Source organism: Salvelinus fontinalis, chromosome 38, assembly GCF_029448725.1.
Source record: "Salvelinus fontinalis isolate EN_2023a chromosome 38, ASM2944872v1, whole genome shotgun sequence".
Lineage (NCBI taxonomy): Eukaryota > Metazoa > Chordata > Actinopteri > Salmoniformes > Salmonidae > Salvelinus > Salvelinus fontinalis.
The window spans coordinates 19,840,832-19,856,297 of NC_074702.1; the positions used below are offsets into that span (position 1 = coordinate 19,840,832).

General features: G+C 46.3%; 1 protein-coding gene and 1 long non-coding RNA gene across 3 annotated transcripts in view; one reads left to right on the plus strand and one right to left on the minus strand.

Moving 5' to 3' along the window:
- The window catches only part of LOC129837213 (ankyrin repeat domain-containing protein 34A-like), a 19,258-nt gene continuing 3,792 nt past the window's right edge, over positions 1–15,466 (plus strand). Inside the window, exons 1-2 of one of the 2 annotated variants that reach the window (XM_055903196.1) lie at positions 1–127; positions 1,161–1,236. The gene's annotated coding sequence lies outside the window, so the exon portion shown is untranslated. Of the gene's footprint in view, positions 128–1,160; positions 1,237–15,164; positions 15,253–15,466 lie in introns of those variants that run through there. The other variant, XM_055903195.1, reaches the window with a different exon arrangement.
- LOC129837216 (uncharacterized) overlaps positions 15,243–15,466 on the minus strand; it is a 13,195-nt gene continuing 12,971 nt past the window's right edge. Inside the window, exon 3 of the long non-coding RNA XR_008756692.1 lies at positions 15,243–15,411. This is a non-coding gene — a long non-coding RNA (uncharacterized LOC129837216). The remainder of the gene's footprint in view (positions 15,412–15,466) is intronic.

The window sequence follows — 15,466 nt, forward strand, 5'->3', positions numbered from 1 at the left end:
AGAGGGGGAGGGGGAGAGGCTCGACGTTAACACAATATCTGGGGGATATTACAGAGACTAAAGTCTGGCTTTTATATCGGGAAAAACATATGCTAAATGGATCTGAATTAAACGCCTTTCATCCATGGTAAGAATTTATGTTTCCTCCTTAAATCGTGTTTGCAGCGCATGGTGATAGAAGGCTACATTTGCATATTGTAGATTACATAAATATTTGTTTCCATTAAATAATTTCCTATGAGTGGTTAATGCAATGACCAAATGGCTTGACAAAGCAATATCGGCATGAACTGAGAACAGTGTTTAGGTAGTCCATGTGAAAAAAATAAACAAGTTGAATTTGATGAAAGATCAACAATTTTAAAAAATGCAATTCAACTGAACTTGTTCAGATTTTCCAATTCATTGTTTCTTACCATATTTGAGTAAGAGGTAAGAGATGCTCTATAGCCTAAAATCCCGCAAAGCAACGAACGCGATTCGTTTGGCAGTTGTAATCAGATTTGTTGAGCCTCACTATATGCAAAGACTAATCAATAAACTGCTACAAAAAGCAAATAGATTCAGCTGATTCAGAATTGCTGTCACTATTTTTTCCATATTATAAGCAGCACATTTATTGCCTGAGAGGCAATACCTGTAACCTAAATCATGAACCAATCTGCATTGTCATGAAATTCTGTCACTTGGCTTATTGGTCCTATAAGATCAGATGCAGCCGTATGATGGAATGTGGCAAAAAGAGAAGCAGACAGTCAGTTACATGTTATGTGTGTGAGAGAGGCAATACATGCAGCGATGTAACTTAGGTCGTATTTTATTATCTCTGCTGTACTAATGTATAGGCTAGGCTACATTCAGTGTGGAGAAACATGTTTTATATCAACCGACTGTTGAAACGGCTGTTTCTTTTTTACTGGCGCAGTTACTGTTTTTGGCCAATTGCCTGGAATAGTATAACTTCCCTGCTGGTTTAATATTAGAAGCAATACGTCAGAAAACCAATTGACGTAGTGATTGGTCACCGAAACAGGTTTTGAATTAGATTTTCTTGGAGCCGATATGATAACATAGGATGCTGTCTCGGTTTCATTCAATATTACCAACAACATCACTAACTTGAATTGAAAGCATGAATTCCTTTACATTGCTTTTCTCAGTTCTAGGAAGGTTGGCGTCCGGCAGAACGACCGAATCAGCACCATGGACAGCGACCGTAGTTTGGAAAGGATTGAAGTTAGTTTTTTGCAACATTTTACCGAAGAGTTTCAATGAATCTTTTGCTATTAGGCTTGTATGATATTGTAGAATTGTATACATTTACACTTGATTAAGGTTCTTGGAAACAATAATATGAAACGTTTGAAAACAATGTTTGCTTGTATTACGAATGTACATTCTACGCAGAAACTTCTCTTGTAATTCATGTTCCAGAGAATAATCATTATACTGCTGCATTATATATATCTTTAAATGTATTTCACATAGAGATATTGATTAATAGCATATGTACTGTAGCAGTTAGATGTATAGCTACTGAACTATGGGTTTTGTAAATGTTACAGAGAGCACTGCAGTATCTACTCAGAAACAGTAGGTTCACTAAGGGACAAGGGCATAAGACAACTATGACACGAGGATGGCTTCTTACAGGCTTCCTGTGCAGGACAGGAAAGGTTAGGTGTAGGTCACATCCACCCCCACAAACCTGGAATTATGAATAATCTGTCTAGAGGGCCAATTGAGGGCACTGTCAGTGCTGTATGCCATCACATCCATCTTTCTAACAGGAAGTGTGGCACATTCTGACATGCACAACTCACCCGAGATGGGATACCAGGACGGCAGATCAGGGGGTACAACGGTGCCAATTATAATAATGGGTGTTGGGGTGATGTCAGTTCTTGACACGGTGCAACTGCACACCAGGGGAAAGACATGTCATAGGAGGAATATTCTATTCTACTCTAGAGTACTCAGTCTTGAAAGTCTCCGCCATGAGACTGTCTCTTCTGAGAGCAGATGGATATGCATGACTTGCTGATAATGAGTCAGTGAGCTGATAGTGAAGGAGAGAAAGAGAGAGAACGAGAGAGAACGAGAGAGAGTGTGTGAGAAAGAGGTCTGATGATGAACGACAAGCTCTTTGGGGTGGGGTGGGGGGGATTTTAATAATGTTGCCCACCTACATGTACAAATACACACACACACAGATCGATGTACATATACTCACACATAAGCTTTTACACACTAACTAAGACATCCATTCAGTGCCTTCGGAAAGTATTCAGACCCCTTGACTTTTTCCACATTTTGTTACGTTACAGCCTTATTCTAAAATTGATGAAAAAAACAACATCTTCAGCAATCTACACACAATACCCCATAATTACAAAGCAAAAACAGGTTGTTATAAATCTGAAATACCTTATTTACATAAGTATTCAGACCCTTTGCTATGAGACTCGAAGTCGAGCTCAGGTGCATCCAGTTTCCATTGATCATCCTTGAGATGTTTCTACAACTTGATTGGAGTCCAGCTGTGGTAAAGACAATTGATTGGACATGATTTGGAAAGGAAAACATCTGTTTATATAAGGTCCCACAGTTGACAGTGCATGTCAGAGAAGAAACTCAGCCATGAGGTAGAAGGAATTGTCCGGAAAGCTCAGAGACAGGATTGTGTTGAGGCACAAATCTGGGGAAGGGTACGAAAACATTTCCGCAACATTGAAGGTCCTCAAGAACACAGTGTCCTCCATCATTTTTAAATGGAAGAAGTTTGGAACCACCTTCCTAGAGCTGGCTGCCCGGCCAAACTGAGCAATCGGAGGAGAAGGGCCTTGGTCAGGGAGGTGAACAAGAACCTGATGGTCACTCTGACAGTGCTCTAGAGTTCCCCTGTGGAGATGGGAGAACCTTCAAGAAGGACAAACATCTCTGCTGCACTCCATCAATCAGGCCTTTATGGTAGAGTGTCCAGACAGAAGCCAGTCTTCAGTAAAAGGCACATGACAGCCCACTTGGAGTTTGCCAAAAGGCACTTAAAGACTGTCAGACCATGAGAAACAAGATTCTCTTGTCTGCTGAAACCAAGATTGAACTCTTTGGCCTGAATGCCAAGCGTCACGTCTGGAGGAAACCTAGCACCATCCCTACGGGGAAGCATGGTGGTGGCAGCAACATCCTGTGGGGATGTTTTTCAGCGGCAGGGACTGGGAGACTAGTCAGGATCGAGGGAACGATGAACGGCGCAAAGTACAGAGAGAGATCCTTGATGGAAGGAAACCTGCTCCAGAGCACTCAGGACCTCAGACTGGGGCGAAGGTTCACTTCCCAATAGGACAACGACCCTAAGCACACATCCAAGACAACGCAGGAGTGGCTTCGGGACAAGTCTTTGAATGTCCTTGAGTGGCCCAGCCAGAGCCCGGACTTGAACACAATCAAACATCTCTGGAGAGACCTGGAAATAGCTGTGCAGCGACGCTCCCCATCCAACCTAACAGAAATTGAGAGAATCTGCAGAGAAGAATGAGAGAAACTCCCCAAATACTGTTATGTCAAGCTTGTAGTGTCATACCCAAGAAGAATCAAGGCTGTAATCACTGCCAAAGGTGATTCAACAAAGTACTGAGTAAAGGGTCTGAATACTTATGTAAATAGATTTTTGCTTTGTCATTATGGAGTATTGCGTGTAGATTGATGAGGGGGAAAAACTATTTAATACATTTTAGAATAAGGCTGTAACATGACAAAATGTGGAAAAAGTCAAATGGTCTGAATACTTTCCGAAGGCACTGCATGCAGTCAGATGCACACTCTGTTTTAGAAACCCAGACAGACCCAGCCTTGAGAAGGTACATTTGCTCCAGAGTCACACAGATAAATGTGTGTAAACCAAACAACAGAGAGGATATAAACTGAAGGTCAGAGAGGAAGAGCAATAATGAAGAGACCTGTCGAGAGATGGGGAAAGAAATGGGTATGGAAAGCACAGACTCTGGTATATTAGGGACTAAAGACTAGTCCTTGGCCAAAAAGGATAGCAATGTAACGGCTGTCGCTCTCCTCATCCTCAGACGAGGAGAGGAGAGAAGGATCATCAAACCAAAATGCAGCTTCAGGGAAATAAGCCATCTTTATTATAAATACGACGATGGCAACACGAAACACAAAACACTTTCAAATTTACAAAACAAGAAAACGACGTTGACGAAACCTGAACATAAACTTACATAACTACACGTAAACTCACGGACAGGAAACAGACGACATCGAAACGAAAACGAACAGCCAAACAGTCCCGTATGGTACATACATCGACACGACACAGGAGACAATCACCCACAAACAAACAGTGAGAACGCCCTACCTAAATATGACTCTTAATTAGAGGAAAACGCAAACCACCTGCCTCTAATCAAGAGCCATACCAGGCAACCCAAAACCAACATAGAAACAGATAACATAGACTGCCCACCCAAAACACATGCCCTGACCATAAACACATAAAAAACAACATAAAACAGGTCAGGACCGTTACAGAACCCCCCCCCTCAAGGTGCGAACGCCGGGCGCACCAGCACAAAGTCCAGGGGAGGGTCTGGGTGGGCAGTTGACCACGGTGGTGGCTCCGGCTCAGGACGCTGTCCCCACACCACCATAGTCACTCCCCACTTCTGTCTTCCCCTCCCAATGACCACCCTAAAACTCACATCCCCTAAATAAACGGCCAGCACCAGGAGAAGGGGCAGCACCGGGACAAGGGGCAGCACCGGGACAAGGGGCAGCACCGGGACAAGGGGCAGCACCGGGACAAGGGGCAGCACCGGGACAAGGGGCAGCACCAGGATAAAGACCAGCACCGGGATAAGGGGCAGCACCGGGACAAGGGGCAGCACCGGGACAAGGGGCAGCACCGGGACAAGGGGCAGCACCGGGACAAGGGGCAGCACCGGGACAAGGGGCAGCACCGGGACAAGGGGCAGCACCGGGACAAGGGGCAGCACCGGGACAAGGGGCAGGTCCCGGCTGAAATACTCTGGCAGATCCCGGCTGAGGGACTCTGGCAGGTCTATGCAGGCTGACGGCTCTCGACGCTCATGGCAGGCTGACGGCTCTCGACGCTCATGGCAGGCTGACGGCTCTCGACGCTCATGGCAGGCTGACGGCTCTCGACGCTCATGGCAGGCTGACGGCTCTCGACGCTCATGGCAGGCTGACGGCTCTCGGCTGCTCATGGCTCTCTGACGGCTCCGGCTGCTCATGGCTCTCTGACGGCTCCGGCTGCTCATGGCTCTCTGACGGCTCCGGCTGCTCATGGCTCTCTGACGGCTCCGGCTGCTCATGGCTCTCTGACGGCTCCGGCTGCTCATGGCTCTCTGACGGCTCCGGCTGCTCATGGCTCTCTGACGGCTCCGGCTGCTCATGGCTCTCTGACGGCTCCGGCTGCTCATGGCTCTCTGACGGCTCCGGCTGCTCATGGCTCTCTGACGGCTCCGGCTGCTCATGGCTCTCTGACGGCTCCGGCTGCTCATGGCTCTCTGACGGCTCCGGCTGCTCATGGCTCTCTGACGGCTCCGGCTGCTCATGGCTCTCTGACGGCTCCGGCTGCTCATGGCTCTCTGACGGCTCCGGCTGCTCATGGCTCTCTGACGGCTCCGGCTGCTCATGGCTCTCTGACGGCTCCGGCTGCTCATGGCTCTCTGACGGCTCCGGCTGCTCATGGCTCTCTGACGGCTCCGGCTGCTCATGGCTCTCTGACGGCTCCGGCTGCTCATGGCTCTCTGACGGCTCCGGCTGCTCATGGCTCTCTGACGGCTCCGGCTGCTCATGGCTCTCTGACGGCTCCGGCTGCTCATGGCTCTCTGACGGCTCCGGCTGCTCATGGCTCTCTGACGGCTCCGGCTGCTCATGGCTCTCTGACGGCTCCGGCTGCTCATGGCTCTCTGACGGCTCCGGCTGCTCATGGCTCTCTGACGGCTCCGGCTGCTCATGGCTCTCTGACGGCTCCGGCTGCTCATGGCTCTCTGACGGCTCCGGCTGCTCATGGCTCTCTGACGGCTCCGGCTGCTCATGGCTCTCTGACGGCTCCGGCTGCTCATGGCTCTCTGACGGCTCCGGCTGCTCATGGCTCTCTGACGGCTCCGGCTGCTCATGGCTCTCTGACGGCTCCGGCTGCTCATGGCTCTCTGACGGCTCCGGCTGCTCATGGCTCTCTGACGGCTCCGGCTGCTCATGGCTCTCTGACGGCTCCGGCTGCTCATGGCTCTCTGACGGCTCCGGCTGCTCATGGCTCGCTGGCGGCTCCGGCTGCTCATGGCTCGCTGGCGGCTCCGGCTGCTCATGGCTCGCTGGCGGCTCTGGCAGATCCTGTCTGGTTGGCGGCTCTGGCAGATCCTGTCTGGTTGGCGGCTCTGGCAGATCCTGTCTGGCGGGCGGCTCTGGCAGATCCTGTCTGGCGGGCGGCTCTGGCAGATCCTGTCTGGCGGGCGGCTCTGGCAGATCCTGTCTGGCGGGCGGCTCTGGCAGATCCTGTCTGGCGGGCGGCTCTGGCAGATCCTGTCTGGCTGGCGGCTCTAGCGGCTCCTGTCTGGCTGACGGCTCTAGCGGCTCCTGTCTGGCGGATGGCTTTGCAGGCTCCTGGCAGACGGATGACTCAGACGGCGCTGGGGAGACGGATGGCTCAGACGGCGCTGGGGAGACGGATGGCTCAGATGGCGCTGGGGAGACGGATGGCTCAGATGGCGCTGGTGAGACAGATGGCTCTGGCCGGATACGGCGCACTGTAGACCTGGTGCGTGGTGCCGGAACTGGAGGCACCGGGCTAAGGATAAGCACCTTCCTACTAGTGCGGGGAGCAGGAACAGGGCACACTGTACTCTCAAAGCCCACTCTGTAACTGATGCGAGGCACCGGCACTGGTGACACCGGGCTGAAGACAAGCACATCAGGATTAGTAGGGGGAGAAGATACAGTGTGTACAGGGCTCTGGAGACGCACAGGTGGCTTAGTGCGTGGTGCCGGAACTGGAGGCACCGGGCTAGATACACGCACTACAGAGAGAGTGCGTGGAGGAGGAACAGGGCTCAGGATACGCACTGGTAGCCTAGTGCGTAGTGTAGACACTGTAGGTACTAGGCTGGGGCGGGGAGGTGGCGCCGGAAATACCGGACCGTGGAGGCGTACTGGCTCTCTTGAGCATTGAGCCTGCCCAACCTTACCTGGTTGAATGCTCCCGGTTGCCCGACCAGTGCGGGGAGGTGGAATAACCCGCACCGGGCTATGTAGGCGAACCGGGGAAACCATGCGTAAGGCCGGTGCCATGTATGCCGGCCCGAGGAGACGCACTGGAGACCAGACGCGTTGAGCCGGCCTCATGACACCTGGCTCAATACCCAATCTAGCCCTACCAGTGCGGGGAGGTGGAATAACCCGCACTGGGCTATGCACTCGTACAGGAGACACCGTGCGCTCTACTGCGTAACACGGCGCCTGCCCGTACTCCCGCTCTCCACGGTAAGCCTGGGAAGTGGGCGCAGGTCTCCTACCTGCCCTTGGCCCACTACCTCCTAGCCCCCCCCCAAGAAATTTTTGGGAATTACTTACGGGCTTTTTGGGCTTCCGTGCCAGACGCGTTCCCTCATAGCTCCGGTTCCTCTCTCCGGTAGCCTCTGCTCTCCTCAGTGCCTCCAGCTGTTCCCATGGGAGGCGATCTCTACCAGCCAGGATCTCCTCCCATGTGTAGACACCTTTTCCATCCAATAAATCGTCCCATGTCCATTGCTCCTTCTTCTCCTGTCCCTTACTCCGTTTATTTTTCCCTTGCCGCTTGGTCTTAGCGAGGTGGGTGATTCTGTAACGGCTGTCGCTCTCCTCATCCTCAGACGAGGAGAGGAGAGAAGGATCATCAAACCAAAATGCAGCTTCAGGGAAATAAGCCATCTTTATTATAAATACGACGATGGCAACACGAAACACAAAACACTTTCAAATTTACAAAACAAGAAAACGACGTTGACGAAACCTGAACATAAACTTACATAACTACACGTAAACTCACGGACAGGAAACAGACGACATCGAAACGAAAACGAACAGCCAAACAGTCCCGTATGATACATACATCGACACGACACAGGAGACAATCACCCACAAACAAACAGTGAGAACGCCCTACCTAAATATGACTCTTAATTAGAGGAAAACGCAAACCACCTGCCTCTAATCAAGAGCCATACCAGGCAACCCAAAACCAACATAGAAACAGATAACATAGACTGCCCACCCAAAACACATGCCCTGACCATAAACACATAAAAAACAACATAAAACAAGTCAGGACCGTTACAAGCAATCTACTCAACAGACTGAGTAGCCTGAAATATGTTTTAAGAGGAATATCCATAAATATTTACTGCATACCTATTGTAGGTACTCAACAGAACAGTATGAAATAAAAAATAAATCAACTGCTTATCAATTACCTTTTGCTGTTGTACTGTGCTTGAAATATGTTGTTTTTGCCAATAGATTATCAAGATGTAATGCGCGAACAATAGAAGGTTTTAGGGGATTAGTGGATGCGCTATCTACCTAGATTAAGGCAATACGTCAGTTGAAGCTGCAGTGATAGAAAGCAGCTAGGATGATAAATGTCATTCTACAGCTGAAACTACCCAGCCAGAAATAGCTTCTACTGCCTCCCTTATCAGAGTGGGAGTGCGAAGTGAGGAGTCTGGTTGGCAAATTGCGGGTGGATCGATGTCAACCCCCCTGTCGCTCCTCTCCTTTCCACAGCCCAGAGCTAGGGGTCAAACTGGGACGCTCAGAGGGGGCGACAATCATGACAGCACTGTGTGAGTTGGCCTGTGTGTGTGTTTGCAGCTGCAGCAGGTTCGACCTGAATATTTTTTTACAACCAAATCTCAATTTTTTATGTAAATGGCATGTTATAGAAGGGTCCATGCAATTTATTTTTTTGATTTCACATGTTTTAGAGGAATTTACCCCAAACTGCAAATCACTTCTTCACCCTCGTGTATTATGTGGGCCCATAATACACGAGCGGGCAAAGCTCTCAGTATAGTAATGAAGGTATTTAGATGTTGTACACCTGAAGTTGTGTCATTCCGAAATGTATCCGCAATGTTATATTCCCTTTTTTGAGACTCAGGCCTTCTCAAGCAGTTGCATTTTCAGTGTAGCCTGCTGCTACAGGTAACAACATATGGTGTCTTAATAGGGTTTTGGGCGACAACGCCATGCTTTCAATATACATTGTATCCCTAATTTACTCAAGTGTTTACTTTATTTAGGCTTTGGAGGTATCGTTCGAGTTGCAACAAAATGGAATAACCCCTAGCCTAACGTTGTGGATAAAGTTCGAAATTACACAATTTCATGTGTAAGACATCTGAAGACCTGCGTCACTAGACTGATCGCTTTGCAGTTTCTAAAATTATGTTTTTTTTTTTTTTTTGGAGCATTCATGTTTTTTTCGGAGCCCAAAACTACACATCAAGGATGAGGAAGTGATTTGCTGTTTGTGGTAAGTTTTTTGTGAAATCACAAAAAAATTGTCTGGACCCTACTATTTACATATTTTTTTTGTAGATTTGGTTGTAAAAAATGTAAACTTCTCATTTGACATGCCTAGATAAACACAGTATGACAAGGAAAGAAAACAGAAAATAGCTGTCTTTTCAAGACAACATTTGATGTGAATCATTGAGAGATCTCAGGGAAGGAATCTGTGTCGGGGAGTCATATGCTGCAACTATATTGGATTAGCAGCTCCATGAAACCCGCTGAGCATCGTTATCTGACTGGAGCGCTCACGCTGTGCCTGTTTTCCTGGTCCATCTTGGCAGAAATGACTAGTGCCTCTGAGCTGGAGTCCATAGATCTTAGACAAGATAGCTCTCTCTCCCTCGTCTACTGTGGGAAAAAACCTGCCCAGACCCACACAATACACCTGTGGCCGGTTAACCGACAGCGATGGCATTTAGGTACGAGTGTTTTAATGATGCAGCCGAATATGTAACATGCGTTTCCCAAAACACCAAGCAGAGTGCGTCGTTGGAGCATGTGTCGATACTGATTGGATCGAAAGAAAGGGAACTCTGCTCTCGAGTCAGCTTTCTCTATTAAACTCTTACCTTAATATAACATTATAGTTATTTTACAATACCGACGACGGATCAGCTATTATAAAGATACCACCTATGACTGCAAATATTGAGGCGGCTTATTCTAATGCTTACCCAATAAAAATGCACTAAATCACCAATTTGGCACATCATTGCGCACATGTTAGACTACACATCATGAAATATATTGAGATACATTACAGATAGTAGCCTACAAGTAACAAAATATGATTCAATTGATTGAACATGACATTTATTTGAAAATGATTGACTACTCCCTTCACAGAACAGCGCAAACTGGCCCTAACCAGAATAGAAAGAGGAGTGGGAGGCCCCGGTGCACAACTGAGCAAGAGGACAAGTACATTAGAGTGTCTAGTTTGAGAAACAGACGCCTCACAAGTCCTCAACTGGCAGCTTCATTAAATAGTACCCGCAAAAAACACCAGTCTCAACGTCAAGAGTGAAGAGGCGACTCTGGGATGCTGGCCTTCTCGGCAGAGTTGTAAAGAAAAAGACATATCTCAGTCTGGGCAATAAAAATTAAATATTAAGATGGAAAAATAACACAGACACTGGACAGAGGAACTCTGCCTAGATGGCCAGCATCCCGGAGTTGCCTCTTCACTGTTAACGTTGAGACTGGTGTTTTGCGGGTTCGATTCCAGGCTGTATCACATCCAGCTGTGATTGGGAGTCCCATAGGGCGGTGCAGAATTGGCCCAGCGTTGTCCAGGTTTGGATGGAGTAGGCTGTTTTTGTAAATAAGAATTTGTTCTTAACTGACTTGCATACTTAAATAAAGGTTAAATTAATAATAAAATACCCCCAAGCCATAATACTCCTGAACAGCTAATCAAATGTCTACCCAGACTATTTGCATTGTTCACCCCCCACCCCCTCTTTTACACTACTGCTATTCTATGTTTATTATCTATGCATAGTCACTTTAACTCTACCTACATGCACATATTACCTCAATTACCTCAACCAACCTGTGACCCCCGCACATTGACTCTGTACCGGTACCCCCTGTATATAGTCCCGCTACTGTTGTTTTACTGCTGCTCTTTCATTATTTGTTATTTTAATTTATTACTTATCTATTTTTTACTTAGCAGTTATTTTCCTAAAACTGAATTGTTGGTTAAGGGCTTGTAAGTAAGCATCTCACTGTAAGGTCTACCTACACCTGTTGTATTCGGCATGTGACAAATAACATTTTATTTGATTGAAATCAATAATAGAGCAAAATAACAATATTAAAATGTACAGTTGAAGTCGGAAGTTTACATACACTTAGGTTGGAGTCATTAAAACTCGTTTTTCAACCACTCCACAAATTTCTTGTTTACAAACTATAGTTTGACAAGTCGGTTAGGACATCTAGTTTCTGCATGACACAAGTCATTTTTCCAACAATTGTTTACAGACAGATTATTTCACTTATAATTCACTGTGTCACAATTCCAGTGGGTCAGAAGTTTACATACACTAAGTTGACTGTGCCTTTAAACAGCTTGGAAAATTCCAGAAAATTATGTCATGGCTTTAGATGCATCTGATAGGCTAATTGACATAATTTGAGTCAATTGGAGGTGTACCTGTGGATGTATTTCAAGGCCTACCTTCAAACTCAGTGCCTCTTTGCTTGACATCGTGGGAAAATCAAGAGAAATCAGACAAGACCTCAGAAAAAGAATTGTAGAGCGCCACAAGTCTGGTTGATCCTTGAGAGCAATTTCCAAATGCTTGAAGGTACCACGTTCATCTGTACAAGCAATAGTACGCAAGTATAAACACCATGGGACCACACAGCCATCATACCGCTCAGGAAGGAGATGCGTTCTGTCTCCTAGAAATGAACGTACTTTGGTGCGAAAAGTGCAAATCAATCCCAGAACAACAGCAAAGGACGTTGTCAACACGCTGGAGGGAACAGGTACAAAAGTATCTATATCTACAGTAAAACGAGTCCTATATCGACATAACCTGGAAGGCCACTCAGCAAGGAAGAAGCCACTGCTCCAAAACCACCATAAAAAGTCAGACTACGGTTTGCAACTGCACATGGGGACAAAGATCGTACTTTTTGGAGAAATGCTCTCTGGTCTGATGAAACAAAAATAGAACTGTTTGTCCATAATGACCATCGTTATGTTTGGAGGAAAAAGGGTGAGGCTTGCAAGCCGAAGAACACCATCCCAACCATGAAGCATGGGGGTGGCAGCATCATGTTGTGGGGGTGCTTTGCTGCAGGAGGGACTGGTGCACTTCACAAAATAGATGGCATCATGAGGTAGGAAAATTATCTGGATATATTGAAGCAACATCTCAAGACATCAGTCAGGAAGTGAAAGCTTGGTCGCAAATGGGTCTTTCATATGGACATTGACCCCAAGCATACTTCCAAAGTTGTGGCAAAATGGCCTAAGGACAACAAAGTCAAGATATTGGAGTGGCCATCAGAAAGCACAGACCTCAATCCTATAGAAAATTTGGGCAGAACTGAAAAAGCGTGTGTGAGCAAGGAGGCTTACAAACCTGACTCCGTTACACCAGCTCTGTCAGGACGAATGGGACAAAATTGACCCAACTTATTGTGGGAAACTTGTGGAAGGCTACCTTAAATGTTTGACCCTGTCACGTTCGCTTGTATAATGATCGGACCAAGCACAGAGGATGTTGAGTTCCACATGATTTATTAGAAAGTAAAACTTAGCAAAGACAAAAACAAATACACAATAAACTAACAACGAACCATGACTACAGAGATGCTACGTGCAATAACTCAAAACAATATCCCATAAACACAGGTGGGAAAAACAGCTACTTAAATATGATCCCCAATTAGAGACAATGATTACCAGCTGCCTCTAATTGGGAATCATACAAATCACCAACATAGAAAAATTTACTTAGAACACCACATAGAAATAAATAGACTAGATCACCCCCAGTCACGCCCTGACCCACTTCACCATAGAGAAACAATGGCTCTCTATGGTCAGGGTGTGACAGTACCCTGTTACAGAGAGTCTCTCTGTAATTCTGAAACGCTAATAATCTACAATGTTGGTCAATCCAGTAACTGTAATAATACTTTACTACGTTGTTTCAAAGGCATCAATCCCCTTGATGCAGATCATTGTGGATCGTCATCCACTTTGATGCAGATCATTTTTTTATTGTTAAGTTGCCTTCAGCCCCAGTCAACAGATTGGGTCTTCAGCATGGGCAGACTAGTGTCAGACCCACAGATGCCCACGCACACACGCACACGCACACACAGACACACACAGACACACACAGACACACACACACACACACGCACACACAGACACACACAGACACACACACACACACACACACACACACACACACACACACACACACACACACACACACAGAGAGAGAGAGAGAGCTGCAGGTGGCAGCCTCGTAGCCACATTCTCAGGATAAAGAACCTCTCCCTCAGCCCATCTCAACTCAGCACCTGTCAACTGCTTCCCACTCCACCCACGGAGTCCCCTGGCAGCGAGCCAGTAATGACAAAGTCACAACTGTTAATAAACTGCCATTGATTCTCAACAGAATTATTTAGGCAGATAGGCCATAATAAAAAGGGGTGGATGGATGAAATGTAATTGAATATATTGAGCACAGTCTGAATGAAAGAAAGACCGAACCCTAGCCATTGTAAGGACTGACTCCGACTCACTCAAATTAAGCTGTGTTTGTGAATGCTGCACTGTTAAAATTAAGCGCTTTGTAAAACCAAAACTAGTGGCAACTGAGCTGCCACCAACTTGAAGGAGACAGAACCTTAACTTTGCAGGAGTATTGAAACACATCATCCTGAGATGTTTTGAAACAAAGCACAGTGTGTTGTAACACCACTTAATCAAGTGTTGTGCAATAAACCAATAATATCTTCCCTCTTCATTCTGGCTCCCCCCACTCCCTTCCCCACAACCACCACTAACTACCTCTCTATTATACCCAGATGATTACACTCTGTGTTTCGGTTTGTATAGCCACTGTCTGTCCCTGTGCTCGCTGTTCACCTGGGTTATGAAATAGAGTTGTTTATTAACATGAACAGGGCATGTTGAATCACCTTGGAATAGAGCTACATCCCCCGTATGTCAGCTGGGATGACGCTCATTCATAGCTAGACAGCTGTTTATTTCTCTCTGCACAAGATGCATCTCCTTCCAAATAGATCACTAGATCCCAAATGGTGGGTCGGGAGTCACTGATGAACCACAGGCAGCCAGTCCCTCCTCCTCTTGGGTCACAGTGAAAGCTGTGGCTGGATTTTTTGTTGTTGTCTATTTGGTGGATAATAATCGATCGTTTGAGATCATTCAAATAGATTACTTAGAGGAAGGTTTGGTAGAATTAATATTCCAAGAACATCATTATGTTGATTTTCAGTCACAGAAAATACAATTTTTATTAAATCAGTATTAGTAGTCATGTAAAAGTCTAGACAAGTCAATTCACCTTATCACATCCTGTTGGATATCAGAATAATAAAAAAAAAATGTTTGAGTCATTGCCTCATCTTTCTGTATCTCACACTTGCAGATCTTTGGATAATCTCACTTTCAAGCACCAAATTATGAATTATTTAATATGTTTTATAATATGTTCATATTTCTGCAGGGGGAAGTTGCTCTTTTGCTGATGGGAAGGCAAAAAGTCCAAGTCATGCATAGTTAATTCTCTGCAAAGTCATACTTTATTCAATTCTGCATAGTTATAGTTTAGGAATACCAGGAAAGTTAGTAAAATAAGCCAATCTTAGCACAGTGCAGTCAAGGACCAGTATCATGCATACACCCATCATGGCATGAATGTTGTCAATTTTGAAGTAGAAAAAGTGCTTTCCCTTTGAAAAAGACTGTCTAAAATGTTTTTGTTACACCAGATGGGTGCTGCATCTTTTTGTCATTTCACCTCATGAGATGGCTATCCAAACACTCCCTGTCTTGCTCTTACAGACACGTGTCATATCAAAAGCTTCAATTGCTGTCACGGTTTTCTAAAGTAGAACCCAGAAGCAGACCAGGACAAGGAGAGTAGGACGAAGGTGAGTATTTATTTACAAGTTTAAACGTAGAGGTAGAAAGATCCAGGTGGCGGAGCGGGCAGTGGAGGTGAGTTGATGGGAGTGAATAGGCAGATCCAATGAAGTAACTGAAGTCACCGACGACCAGGTAGGGATGGGATGAGTGTTCCGGGTGAATGACTGTAGACAGAACAAACGGAGGTAAGTTCAAGGCAAGCAAGACGTACAAAACAAC